At 40.0% G+C, this 14,431-nt stretch overlaps 1 protein-coding gene and 1 long non-coding RNA gene across 5 annotated transcripts in view; one reads left to right on the forward strand and one right to left on the reverse strand.

The window, feature by feature from the left end:
* The window catches only part of SYK (spleen associated tyrosine kinase), a 49,389-nt gene extending 48,087 nt beyond the window's left edge, over window positions 1-1,302 (reverse strand). For 3 of the 4 annotated variants that reach the window (XR_015696701.1, XM_087715891.1, XM_087715889.1), the window contains exon 1: window positions 1,042-1,302. The gene's annotated coding sequence lies outside the window, so the exon portion shown is untranslated. Of the gene's footprint in view, window positions 1-760; window positions 898-1,041 lie in introns of those variants that run through there. The other variant, XM_087715890.1, reaches the window with a different exon arrangement.
* A 229-nt stretch (window positions 1,303-1,531) lies between these two features.
* On the forward strand, window positions 1,532-6,197 carry LOC148045394 (uncharacterized). Its single transcript, XR_015696702.1, has 2 exons — window positions 1,532-3,003; window positions 6,073-6,197. It is a non-coding gene; the product is annotated as an uncharacterized LOC148045394 (long non-coding RNA).
* Window positions 6,198-14,431: the final 8,234 nt, after the last annotated feature.

A 14,431-nucleotide genomic window follows, 5' to 3' on the forward strand; every position in this document is an offset into this window, starting at 1 on the left:
TTTTGTTGAAGCACAACAAAACTCGCTGTGTTAAGATTCCTCCGCCAAGCAGATAAAATCACGCCTATAAGGGCAACTTTTGTCAAATTGATCTGCCCGCTAATATAACGAGACAAGAAAAAGCAACAAGAAACAAAAGTGTGCCTGTCAAAAACCAGCTACTTCCACTTGTAGTCTGTATGTTATGAAATCCTTCACAAAGAAAAGCAATTTTGAGTTGACTTCAGGAGCAATGCAGCTTTCACTTCAGTTCTGTCAATGCTTGTATGAAACAACAAAAATAAATTCTTCAAAACCCGATTATGTTTATCTGTGTATCCAGGTAACTATTATCCATAACTACCCATAGACATACATCAGCCTGTCACAACCTAGTGAAACTCCAGTTTTGTTGGACCACCAACCATTTAGACCCGTTTTGTCCAGTTGCATTGAACCAACCATTTTGAAAGAGAAGCGAGAACTGTAAACCAGGGGTCCCCAAACTTTAAGACTTATGGACTTCAACTCCCAGAATTCATAGCTGGCTGGAGAATTCTGGGAGTTGAAGTCCACAAGTCTTGAAGTTGTCAAGTTTGTGAAGACCTCTGCTGTAAACTAACGCAGCCGCGATTTTTCAAAGAGTTTTTCAAGGAGTTCGCCCCGACGAACCTGCTGTCTTGTCATCCTCCTCTTTCACACTGGACACGCCTCTTTCCCCGAAATGAATCATTCCCTGCCTTGTTTCTGCCGAGGCCGACCTCGCATCCCCACGTCCTACCTTCCAAACGACCTTTTTTATTTTTGGTATATTTCTTGCTTTAGAGGGCATTGTCCTCCGGTTACCCTCATCTCCCCTAACCTTGAAAGAAGTAGGGAAACCTCATGTCGGACCTCGGTATCCCTTTTTCTCCTCCGTCCATCCGTCCGTCTCCCGCAGTAACCCAACTCCATATCTTGGCTGACATTAATCTAAAAGAGGGGAAATCCCAAAGCCCCTTTTTGTCACCACCACCTCCGCCTCCGTGTCTGGAAATTCGGGAAGGAAGGAACGCCTCTTACTTGAGAAACCGACCGGTGGCGAAAAACTCCGGCAGGGGCCTCTCCTCACCAGTCCCTGCCTCTGCAGCGACGGGAGGGAATTTGCGGAGAGACGCCCTCGCAAGTGAAATCCTCGTCGGTTCGCACCTTCAGGATCTCGGCGGCGAGGCTTCGCCCCCCACTTCCCACCCTCAGCTCCAGTTCCCAAATGGGCGTGCTTCTCCCCCGACGCCTCTGCTCTTTTCTGCCCACGCCTGCTGGGCGCTTCTGCCGAAGCCCCGGGTCGGTTCAGGATGAGTGGAGCGCTCGCTTCCTCATTTTCTCCCTCGCAGCCCCAGCTATTTCCTCAGCGCGGAGGCTCAGCTGAGCAACACTTCCTCGTCGGACGAAGAACGCAGCTGTCTTCATTTCCTTAAGAGCCTTTCGGGCGGATTAGGGAAGGAGCGGAAAAGAGCCAGCTATGGGCAAGTAACCTGTTCAAATCGGGCAACGGGCGCTTCCAGGACTTCAAACGCCAAGCTTTGGCCTGCGAGTCTGGCAGAAAAGTTTGCAGAATTAACATTGGCTGTCACAGTCCACCGCCTGCTTCTAAGACTGGTGACCCGCAGGACCTTGGCTTATGTTTAAAACTTTCCAGAAGGGTAGCTGTGTTAGTCTGCCACTACAAAAACAACAGACTGATTGTAGGTTTCTTTTAATACCAATGTGGCTTGGCATGGACTTTGTAGATTACTTCCACTTGTTTTATTAGGTTTATTAACTGGATGATAAATGTGAGCGTTCTGTTCAGTAGACCCTTAAACTGAAAACAAGATACCTAAAACCACAAATAGGGGGTACTTGATTTGATAAGATTTGTTCGATTTCGTTCCTCAGATTGCCTGCTATGCTGACTCTGATGAAGAAGAAAAATCTGACATGCCAAGTGATCTAACAGGAAAACTAACTCTTCTTTGTTCTTTTACTTTTTCAACATAACTTAATGTACAGGAAGAAGGTTTTAAGGGTAGACTTCCCAGATAAGCAGCTGCTAGGGTTCCTTTTGCTTCTGTCACAATTTTGTAAGATGCAAGAAAGCAAGAAAAGGTACCACCTTGCTTATTCTCTCAGACAAGATTGTCAGATCATAGGGCCCACATTGTTAACTAGAGACATGAGCGCAAACAGTTCATCTTACTCCATGGGGGGTTAGAAAATGGATCAAGAGATGAGAAACCACCTCATTCACTCACTTGCTGGTGCTCTTCCCTCTCCATGGCATCCTAATGAGAACTGAGCCAAAATAGCCCATATTTACATATCAACCAATGAGAGAATTGAAACAGCAAGTGCAAGAATATAGACCAGTGATAGTCAACCTGGTCGCTACCACCCACTAGTGGGTGTTCCAGCTTTCATGGTGGGCGGTAGGGGTTTGCTGTAACTGTGCTTTATAAATTTTATAAAGTAAAGTTACTTCCCTACTTTATAAATCACCATTAAGGTGGAACTGGTGGGCGGTTAGAAATTTTTACTACTAACAGAGATACAAAAGTGGGTGGTAGGTATAAAAAGGTTGACTACTCCTGATATAGACCTTTGTAAAGGAGAAAACGGGGATGCAGTGGCTCAGTGGCTAAGACATTGAGCTTGTTGAAGAAAGATCGGCAGTTTGGAGGTTCGAATCCCTAGTGCTGCGTAACCGAGTGAGCTCCCGTTACTTGTCTCAGCTTCTGCAGTTTGAAAACATGTAAAAGTGCAAGTAGAAAAATAGGGACCACTTTGATGGGAAGGTAACTGATCCGTGCGCCTTTGGCGTTTACTCATACCAGCCACATGATCACGGAGACATCTTCGGACAGTGCTGGCTCTTTGGCTTTGAAATGGAGATGAGCACCGCTCTCTAGAGTCGGGAACGACTAGCACATATGTGCGAGGAGAACCTTTACCTTTACGTTAAAGGAGAAAACAGGTGAATGGCAACCATTACTCCTTGGAGGACAGGTAAAGTACAACATGGAAAGAAGAAGCGGCTACTGCTTCCTTTCACTGTTTTTGGGATTGTGGATGGAGTAGATAAGTGTGCTAAAGAAGAGAGACCAACTGCTGCCCTTAGTTCTTACTGAAAGTTTGCACTGTTCCAAGGCGTAAGAAAGAATATAATAATGACGCTTTTGCTACTCAATCTTTCCTTTGATTATTCAGCATGTACATTCAGCATGGAAACACCCTTTTCATCTGCAGACCTGAATTTTTCCTCCAGGCAATACACTGATGTGCCAAATATTGTCTGCTTTGCCATTCAGAAAAACAAAAGGCACAAAAGAAAATCAGGCAACAGTCTGTTAAACTGTCTGTCTATTAAACTTCACTGTTGGGTAGAGGAGGTTCTGTATCAGGTTCTGTATTACTGCATTATACACAGTAATATATTTTAGACATATTTAGCTATTATCTTGGAAAGAACCTGAACCATCTATATCAAATTGCTTAGGTTTATGTTAAATGAACCCAGGGAGGGGGGGGGGAGATCAGGGCTTTTAAAAAAAAGTCCTTAGCCTTTACAGGTAGTCTTCCACTTACAACCATTAGTTTAATGATTGTTCAAAGTTACAGCAGTAGTAAAAAAAAAAAAAAAAAAAGCAACTTATGGCCATTTTTCACTCATGACCATTGCAGGATCTCCCCATGGTCACGTGATCAAAATGTTTGGATGCTTGGCAATTTGATGGTTGCAGTGTCCCAGGGTCATGTGATATCCCCTTTTCTGACAAGCAAAGTTAATGTAGAAGTCAGATTCACTTACTAATTGTGTTACTAATTTAACAACTGCATTGAGTCACTTAACGCCTGTGGCAAGAAAGTTCGTAAAATGGGAGAAAACTCACTTAAGCATTGTCCAGGTTAGCAATGGAAATGTTGGACTCAATTGTAGTCATAAGTCGAGGACTATCTGTATTGTCTATATTTGACACTCAATTCCATATATTCCAGTTAACAAATACAGCAGTATCATAGTGCATTGAAAGCTTTATATTGTGTTTATTTTGAAATTGTGTTTAGGAACATTTCTTTTTAATTTTGCCTGCAGTGAATTCCCAGAATGCCAAGACATTCGCAGCCACTCCTTTGCAAAGGTGTGAATAGGGAAAATGTTAAGATACATTATGCAATACCTGGATGACTGTCATTTCATAATTTCCCAACCAGCTGGTTAAGTCAGTTTCTTTCAGATATGATATTGTATTAACAGAAGTAAGAGGAATAATGATAATAAATGTATTGGAAATAGATACAAAAACACACTGCTTTTATTGTTTCATGTTTCTGGAGTGAAAAATAGTTCCAGATGTTGATATTAAACAGCTAAGTTAAATTAAATAAAGGTATTAGCCTTTATGTAAAATAAATCATTTGTAAAACAAGTATTTGCTTTCTTCTGTGTTACCCAGATATTTTATTGATTACATATTGATGATTCCTTTCTGTTCATGTAGTCCTTGACTTATGACCACAATTGAGTCCACAATTTCTGTTGTTAAGTGAGACATTTGTTAAGTGAGTCTTGCCCCTTTTTACAACCTTTCTTGCTACAGTTGTTAAGTGAATCACTGCAGTTGATAAGTTAGTAACCTGGTTGGTAAATGAATCTGGCTTCCCCATTGACTTTGCTTGACAGAAGGTCGCAAAAGGGGATCACATGTCCCCAGGACACAACAATGGTTGTAAGTATGAACCAGTTACTGAGGATCTGAATTTTGATCATGTGATCAAGGGGATGCTAAACAGGTTGTAACTGTGAAAATGGTCACTTTTTTCATTGCCGTTATAATTTACAACAGTCACTAAATGAACTGTTCTAAGTTGAGGACCTGCAGTTCTGTGTAGATGAATTCTTATGCTGCTAGAATAGTTCCTTTCAATGTGCATAGAGTATTGCCTTTACTGACATTTGGATCCCATTTGCTATCACACCATTTAATTCTGTGTTTCTTCAAATGTTTTAAAGTAATCTTAAAGATATAATTCTGCTAAACAAGAATTTCCTTAGGTAGAATTCAATAGTCACAGTACTAAAAACAGATCAATTGAGCCTTCTCTAGCAGATTTTGCCAATTTTCTGTAACAAGGGATTCTGACAGGTGGATTTCTGTCAAATATGTGGCTCATCTCCTTGTAACTTGGGGGAGAGAGCTACTCCTATAAATCTTTAATGAATAATCAGGGATGAGTACATAAGGGATAAATTTGAATTAAATGTATTGTTTTTGCTCCATGGATATTTTTGTGCTTTCTTATACTTGTGTTTGTTTTAATTAGGGATAGTTTAATTTTAATCCCACTCAGTTCTCAAGAGGGCAACCTATTAATGGAATTGGAAGAAACCAACTGCCCCAATATTCACAGATGGAGTAAACACTTATCAGCCTTCCAACCTAGTGACCCCCAGTTATGTTGGCCTATAACTACAAACATCTTGGTGAAAAATGATTGTAGCAGTAAATAGAACACAATGGAAATTCTTTAACCTATTCTTTTAAAAGTGGCACTCCCTGCCACAAATATGAAGCTGCTTTTTTTAATCTGTTCTCTACATAATATGGATTTCTTTCCTTGAATCCTTCAACTTGCTTCTTGTGTGTGTTGCTTCGTCCTCTTTCCAAAATTAGCCTTTGCTATTCCTGTATTTCCAGATTAATATTAATGACTCCCTCTCCCAAAGTTCCCAAGCTTTAAATCATTTGAGACATAAATTGAAGTGGACATGTCTTCCCTCAGTTATATCAGCCTGCTCACTCCTCCAGTCCAGGATATTAATTCCTCTATTTGAGGGAGAGTGAAAAAGTAGGAAACCTCTAAGAAGCCTTTCCTTACAGGTCTCAGTATTTGTGGAAGGCCTGCTAGTAAGGTGAAATCCCGATCATTCAGACTCTTTCGTGTCCAGTCTAAAATTTGCATATTTTTTGTCCAAAGGCTCTCCCTCCCTCCCTCCCTCCCTCCCTCCCTCCCTTTCCTTTACTGAAATTAGTTAATAATGAGTGGAACACTCATTTCCTCATTTTCTTTTTGCAGGCTTCAATATTACTTCTGTGCCAAGGCTCAGCTGAACAACACTTCAGCCTTTCCTCATTGCAGCCTTAAACTACTTGGTCTTCCATTTGTAAAGTGTCTGGAAATTAAATTGGTTTGGGACATTCCTTTCTGGATTCTAACTCTTTTCTTCTCTTTGGCCATGGTGATAACATGGCAAGGTTGACAATGTTGTAAAATGGTCGCAAGCATAATTGTTTTTCTACCTGCCAAAGACATGCAAAGTGCCACACAGAAACCAAGTATAGGAAGTTAAAACCCACCCCTCTCCGAGAAAATGAAATATTTTAGGAAATATTAAAAAGGCAGAATATTTCTCCTAAAAAGAGAAGTAGAAACTCAGAGAGGCAGAAACCCAGCCCCTCCACCTTTCTTAATGGTGATCTAGCCCCTTCAGGCAGAGCCATTTCATTGCCCTTCATTGCACCACCCAAACTTAGGACACAGACAACCTACAAAGCTATGACCTCTGACAGCAACCAGTCAGGATACTCTTCCTGTGCCCCAGGAAGTTCAAAGCTCAGAGACGGCATAAAACCCAGGGACTCTCAGCATCTCTTCTCTTTTCACCCAGGAGTTCCAAGGCACATGATCTTGTCCACCATTAAACCATCTTTCTAAACAGCCTCCATGTTTCCAGTGTCTCCCCACCACCACTTGGAACTGAACCCAGATGGACATTTCTTCCAACACAAGAAAGAAGCTTCTTACCTAATATTATATGAACAGGTCCTCTGTGTTTTAGTGCAAAGATATAAAGGACGGACTTCACAGGCAACAGAGGAAATATATTTGTGAAAGTGTTACATGAGCAGAAATGGAGAAGGAATCTGCAGCAGAGCAGCCAGCAAGGGCAAGCGGAATCAGAGGAAGAGGTCTGCATAACAGATTGGTCTGGTGGCAAAATAAATAAATAAATCTATAGCTGGGAGGGACAGATCAGTTGTCAGTGAGGCTAGAAAATAATGGAATCCCTAACCGTTCAGGAAAGAATTCTTTTGAATTGAATTGAATTGAATTTATTGCATTTATTTTCCCGTCTTTCTACTTTCTGTGCTAAAAGTAAGTGGAGAAGTAGAAATGAAAAGGCAGCTAACAAAATAAACATAACAGCTTGTGATTAGAGACCTGTGTGATCAGGAACCAAAGGAGCAAGATAGTGAAGGGTCAGTTAAAGAGCTTTATATATAAAAGTATATATAGTTTGCTAAGCTAAGTCCACACATCTACATTGGAAATAAGAGATTGTTTACCTAAAAATTGTAACAGTAAACATCCCTTTAATTTACAGAAGAATAGTATGTGTGTGCAGTGTGCACATATGGAAAGCTCCCATTCCTTTTCCCAGCCTTCAGTAAGATGGATGGCTTGTTTAAACATGCTTACCATGTTTAGCTGAGGGGGGGAATTCTGCTACTGATTTACACATCCCATCTGCAATGGTAAAGCAAGCACCCATCACCTTTTTTCCATGGGGATGGAGTTGACAACGTGGTTTCCATTGATAGGGTTTTTGTGTGAGCCCCCTCCTCATACTTGACTTTGTCCTACTTGGTGCATCTGGAGGTGGATATTTTTTTTTTAAAAAAAGGAAAGGGAAAAAAAAGCACCCTAAACTTTCACTGTTCTGTCAGTGAATTTGATAAAGGGGAGGAAAAAGTCTTAGTCAATGTCCCCTCAGAAGTGGGCAGCAACTCAACTGTCCAGGACAGCATTGCTGTGGAGAGCAGTGACCACTGACCGAAGGGGAGAGAACATTTCTCCCCCAGTGCTCAGTGCCCCAAATAGGATGGGGGCATTGTCTACAATGAAGGTGGTGGCTTCAAGTAAGAAAATTGCCTTCCTGATGGATACCAGGGAAAGATGTGGGGAGGCCTCACGAGTTTCATGAGCTGAGGTAGGTGGAGACATTTATTTAAAACATTTATGTAACCTACCCACCCCAGTACTAAACCCTGTGTAAGTCATCACCAAAAATAAAACATCTTTTTTTAAAAATTGTTGGACAGTTTAAAAAAAAAGACAAAAAGAAAAAAAAATTTTTTTGCAATTTCCTTCTGTACAACATTTCAACCTTGGTATACAATACATACATTGTAAATGTCTTCTCCCCCTCTTATTTTCATTTCTCTTTGTCTCTACATATGAAGGATTGTAAATTAAGGAGTGAATATAATAGTATCATATGTATAGACAAACAGCATCTATTTAACAACACAAATATTACAAACAAAAGACCTAGCACACTAATTAAACTGAGGTGGAATGTGTTTCAGTCTCACAAACGGGTGGGGGTGAGGGTCTTTGCCAAGGAGATAACAAGCAGATTAGCCTGGAATTCTTAGTATGTGGGAAGAGAGCCAGGATGGATCTTCCCTAAACCTTCACGGGTTATATCTAATAATTATGCAGATTTGTGCTTTTGCCTGGAAAGATTCCCAGTTATAGACAAAAAGCAATAAAGAAACTACTCTGAGTAACTTTGCATGTTGTTCTTGGTTCCTTGTGCAGCCCACAACAAGTTCATCTCACCAATCTCACGGTATTATGGCACTTACGGGAAAGGCTGGATCTTGATCACTTTTTGGAAGGTTAAAAAGGTGGGCGGGCTACCGAATGTCCAGGTTAAATTTACATCCTGTAAATAAAATGGGCAGGGCCCTATAGAAAATTTTATCAGATGAACAACCACCTCGTTCTTTCACTTACTTATCTACTCCCTTCTCTGTGACATCCTGATGAGAACTGAGCCGAAATAGCCCAAATTTACCCATCAACCAGTGAGAGGAAGAATTGAGATAGGAAATGCAAGTTGGTAGCCTATGATATGAAGAGTATTTACATTACTTTCACTACTTAGGACACTAATTATAATGAGTGATGGATGTCTTGCCAGATATATGAAAAGGTGAACTAGTTGTCTTATCTAAAGTCAATAAGGTTAGGAAGAACAGGATGCTTTGGAAAATTATATTCTACATTTCCATTAGTTTTAGAGTGTCACTATATGAACATTCTGTGTTACTTAATTGAGTATGTTTTTCAATAATAAAGAGGATATAAATTATGTGTGTGGACGTGTGTATGTGTATGTATAAAAATAAATAATGGAGATACTAGTACCTTTCCAACTTTTTGATCTATTAACTCATATCATGCAGTTCTCTGAATGCATTTATCTTACCAGATGTCCTGAACTGTAAAAATGTGACTATTACTCTAAGATAGGTGTTCTGAAGGGAGATCCGGTGTTCCAGCAACAGCCATGCCTAAAGTTAATGAGGGTATCTGGAAGTATGTCAATTGGTTAATTTAGATTCTAAAAGTTCATAACTAAGCTTTGTAAGGTTGAAGATAGTATTGCAAATGATGTCACCTTGAATGGCATTCAGTGATGCCTGTAGGTTGTAATTTTTAGACAAACCAGTTGCTGACTATATTTAATACCATCCAGATAAAAGTAGATTAATGAAACAGCTGTAGGTAAAAACTTTGGAACAAAACTAAGAGAAAGAGATGATGTTAACAATGAAATAGCTGCTGTGAACCTGAACATTATTTTAAATCAATGTTACATATTCTAATTATTTAGGCATTTAGCTCATTTCAAAAAGATTGGCAGGGCTGTAGTTCTTAGCAAAAAATCCCAGTGCTGTAGTATAGATTGTGAAGCTGAAAAAACAGTGAAAGAACATACCTTGTTGTCAAGAAAACTAGTGAATAAGGCCATGAAATCATTTAACAATAGGCTTGATTTGAAAGTGGTGTCATTTTCATCTTAAATATAAATCTAGCTTCCCCCTATAATCAAAGGTATGCATTCCACTTATTGTACTGAAGAACTGAACGCTAATGAGGAATGTCTCACAAAGTCGATTTTTATTCAATGAATATGGTTATTATTGCAGTCAAGAAAATTGTAGAGTTGCATCATTCCAAAAATTCCCCCAGGAAACAAGATCTAATGAATTCCATCATATTATTTATTGCCAATATGTACCATACTCACCATCTTATTTAAATTGCATTAATGTGTCAATGTATAACAAATGCTAAATACATATTTTTAAAATGTAAGATGTGTCAATTTAAAATGCTACCAAATATAAAAAAGATGTTATTCAATGGTATTTTTGATTTTGGCAGCATTAAAGAACCTGCAGAGAGGACCAAAAGTACTTGCAAATTTTCAAATAGCGTTTGGAGGTTATTTTTGTTGTTGGTAAAAAAAGAAGACTTGGTTTGCAAATGTTGCCAGTTTTGATTATTATCCTGCAGATCACACCGCTATTAAAATCACAAGAGCATTTTTCCTCTGGTCAAGGATAAATTCAAATTCCTTGTCAGAGGATGGATTGGATTCTGAACCTGCATTTTTATAGGGCCTTCCTTCCTTCAAAAACTTACATGTAGTACAAATCATATTTGCTTCCTTAAGCAAAATGAAGCTTTGTCCTTAATTATCACTTTTTATTTCATGAATAATCCACCAGTAATTATAAGAACTGCATGCAATTAGCAAAGGATCATTATATTTTCTCCCTGAATAGTGAATGGTGTACTATTCTGTAGAAGTGTTACACGATGAAGGCATCATCTTAAGAAAAGCTGTTTGATACCAGATCTAGAATTCTGCTATTCATCATCATGTATCTATGGAAATTATAATTAGCTGGGATAAAAATATCATAAGCCAATTAAGAACCCATGCAGATTTTTTAGTGCACAACAGAAATACTCATTTTTCTATAGCTAGAAAATATACAATTAACATTATTTGTAGGCATTTGTACTCCAGTGTATTTTTTGGATTCCTGTAATGCAGTGTTTTTCAACCACTGTGCCGCGGCACACTAGTGTGCCGTGACATAGTGTAAGGTGTGCCGTGGGAAAATTACTTTATATATCGTCAATATAGGCACAGAGTTAATTTTTTTTAACATTTTCTAATGGTGGTGTGCCTCGTGATTTTTTTCATGAAAAAAGTGTGCCTTTGCACAAAAAAAGTTGAAAAACACTGCTGTAATGGATACAGAAATTCTCTGTTGTATTTGTTCTTGTTTCCAGCAGATGGCACAATACATTGCAGGAATTTAGAACAATAATATAGCTACATTTTTAAAAAAAATATATTGAATGGTTTTAAGAGGAACAAGTCTGCTTTTTTATTTGCATTAAAAAATATTCTGGCTTTTGTGACAGCACTAAAAAAATGCTGCAAATGCTGGCTTTTTTTAAAAGTTGTTTTATGTAACTTTAGTGGGTATTTGTACTATTATCTTTGCAATTAAAGCTTAGAATCATTAACAAGTAAGCCTGTGTGACTTTGGATAAAATCCAGGTGATTCAGAACTGATTTAAATAGGATATTACATTATTTAAAACTCAAAATCTGCTTACAGACATACTATAGGAAGTGGAGTACACACGTACAGAAGAAGGATTGATTTCCCTATATTGTTTCTAATAGACTAAGAAACCATTTTTAATTCCCACTGGACCAGTAACATGTACTGGTTGGGGGTACTAAGTTGGTATACTGAAGTTTGAGAAAAGAAACTTCACTCAGTTTTTTCCAAATTCAGCTGTGCAAGGTCTAAATTCTATTCGTGTGTATAACTTATTAGTAAAGGCTTCTTCTTGTTGTTGTTTCATATCCGTCATCAGACGTTGGCGATCATGTTGGTGATCCTATTTTTATCAACAGTCACACAAAAAAGTAAAAAGGCTGCTGTTTTTTAACTGCTGAATTACATAAATGAGCCTCAAGCTAACTTGATTGCTCAAATGATTATTGAGCTTCCTATCCAATCCAAATTCTGCTATTGATGAAAAAACCAGACTTGTTAATACAGGCTCTTTAGTATCATCTGAGCAGATTGAGAATTATTCCAATCCTTGGCATTGCTCTGCAATCCCCACTTTGGGGATTGCAGCTTAACTTTGGGGGGGGGGGGACAAAAGACAAGCCTTATGACACATACAGTTTTATTCACTCTATTCTTTTCAGCACCTTCTTCCTAAAATAGCTGTACCCTCCATTCTCAGAGTAGGGATCTCAGAAAAGGTAACTCTGTCATCAACACAAATAATCTAGGTTTTTAGACAAACTTGGAGTCCAAAGTCCAAATCATTCAAATAGATCACCAAATCATTTATGTAAAAAATAAAACTGTCTGAGAAGATGATATTGTAGAATAACCAAAAAAAAATAAATGCAAAATACAGCAACTTCACTGTGGTAGTATCTTTATTACATCCTAATTATAATAGTGAAGTTTTAAGAGAATTTCATCACAGCCCTGTTGGTGCAGAAATTAGAATGAAGTATTGCAGGAAAACTCTGCCCACAGCCTGGGGTTTGAGCCTGATGGGCTCAAGATTGACTCAGCCTACCATCCTTCTAAGGTCAATAAAATGAGTAGGTGGATTGTTGGAGACAACTTTCTGACTTTGTAAACTGTTTGGAGAGTGCTGTAAAGCACTGTGGAGCAGTATAGCAGCAGCATTTAGACTTATATATGGCTTCATAGTGTTTTACAATCCTCTCTAAGCGGTTTACAGAGTCAACATATTGTCCCCAAGGCAGAGGTGAGTTGCCAATGAAGTGTTTAGTCAGGTGGGCAAAGTCTCCCGCTGCCACTACTACTGGTTCCCCCTATCCGGGCTGAACTGGGAGCGACCTACCTCTGCCCCAAGGATAGAAAGATATAAGGCTGGGTCAACCTTGAGCCATTCAGAATCGAACTCCTGGAGTGAGCAGTGAGTTAGTCTGCAGCACTACATTCTAAACACTGCTCTACTACAGCTCTTATATATAAGTATATACAAGTCTAAGTGTTTTTGCTAAGTGCTACCGTGTTTTCCCGAAAATACAACCTGTCCTGAAACTAAAGCCTTGCCACATTTTTCACGTGGGCAAAAATATAAGCCCATCCCTGAAAATAAACCCCCTGGACAACCCCCCCGCCTCCAGCCAGGAAGAGCACCGCTCACCATCATAGCGGTATCCTGAAGGCGCCAAGCCCCAGGAGCCAGGCGGGAAGAAAGGCGCTCACATTGCTTGCCGCCTTCGGGATACCGCTAGGTTGGGGAGTGACGTTCTGCCTGGCCAGAGGGGGGAGTTGCCCAGCTCTCCCTGCAGCAGCAGTTGCCACCACCGTGCTCTGAGCATAACGTCTTCTCTGGTTCCAAACTCCCAAACTTGGCTGCCGAGTCTCCAGCAGCGGCCGCTCTAGGAGTGCACTCTATGGTTGTGGGCTGGCTGCTGGAAGACTGTGTAAGAGAGTCTTCTGGACAGAGAATCTTCCAGCAGCCAGCCCACAACAATAGAGCACACTCCTAGAGCAGCTGCTGCTGGAAGACTCGGCAGCCGAGTTTGGGAGTTTGAAACCGGAGAAGACGTTATGCTCGGAGCGCCCAGCAGCTGCTGCAGGGAGCTCTGGGCCCGGACATGTTGAGGGTAGGAGGCATGCCTGCTGGGGGTGGAACAGACACTTGCGCAACCCCCTTCTCCAGCCCAGCAGAGCTCCATGCACTGACCTAGGGGCTATCCCTAATGTGCCAAGCTGCAGGAGCTGGGGAGCGGGCAGAGCAGCGGGCAGAGCACCACGTGGCCTTAGGGATACCCCCTAGGTCAATGAATGGTGCTCTGCCCTGCTGGAGAGGGGGTTTTCCGGGCAGTTACTCATGAGCTTGGTCACCTCATGGCTGCTTCGCCCCTCAGGCTGGTTTTTTGGGAGCCAGTTCGCAAGGGAGCAGTCACCCGGCATCCCCAAAACAATAAGCCCTCCCCTATAATAAGCCCAAGGCCATATTTTGTAAATAAAAAGAAAATAAGACCCTGTCATATTTTCGGGGAAATACGGTATCTTTTATGCTGAAAATGAAATATAATTAAGAGAGAAATAACTTATTTTTATATTGTAACCACCCTTATTCCCATATCTCACTATTTATCAATGGTAATTACTAATTATTGATCTTTAAGGGCCAATTCTGATATAATCATGGCTCGGATTATATTGAAGCTGTGCATGAATACATAAATATAATTATTTTTGAATAAATCTATCAAGTAGTAGTGCAAAGGAAGATGCTTCCAACTCAAAGTAGAAGCTGATTTAAAATTTTATATGGTCATGATGTGGATAACAACAATAAACCTGAATGGGATAGCTGATGCTAGGCATATATAGGAGTATAGATGAAAAGGACTAGAGAATTCAGTGCACTGGGAACAAAATGCTTACTTTCTTTAAAGAGCTATGTGAACTGAACAGCATCACCAATGACTTTTCAAGCATATTCTACATACCAATGGCAATGTTAACACATTTAT

The sequence above is a fragment of the Thamnophis sirtalis genome, unplaced genomic scaffold (assembly GCF_051295495.1).
Source record: "Thamnophis sirtalis isolate CommonGarterSnake01/CBP01778 unplaced genomic scaffold, rThaSir2_p1.2 scaffold_5, whole genome shotgun sequence".
NCBI lineage: Eukaryota > Metazoa > Chordata > Lepidosauria > Squamata > Natricidae > Thamnophis > Thamnophis sirtalis.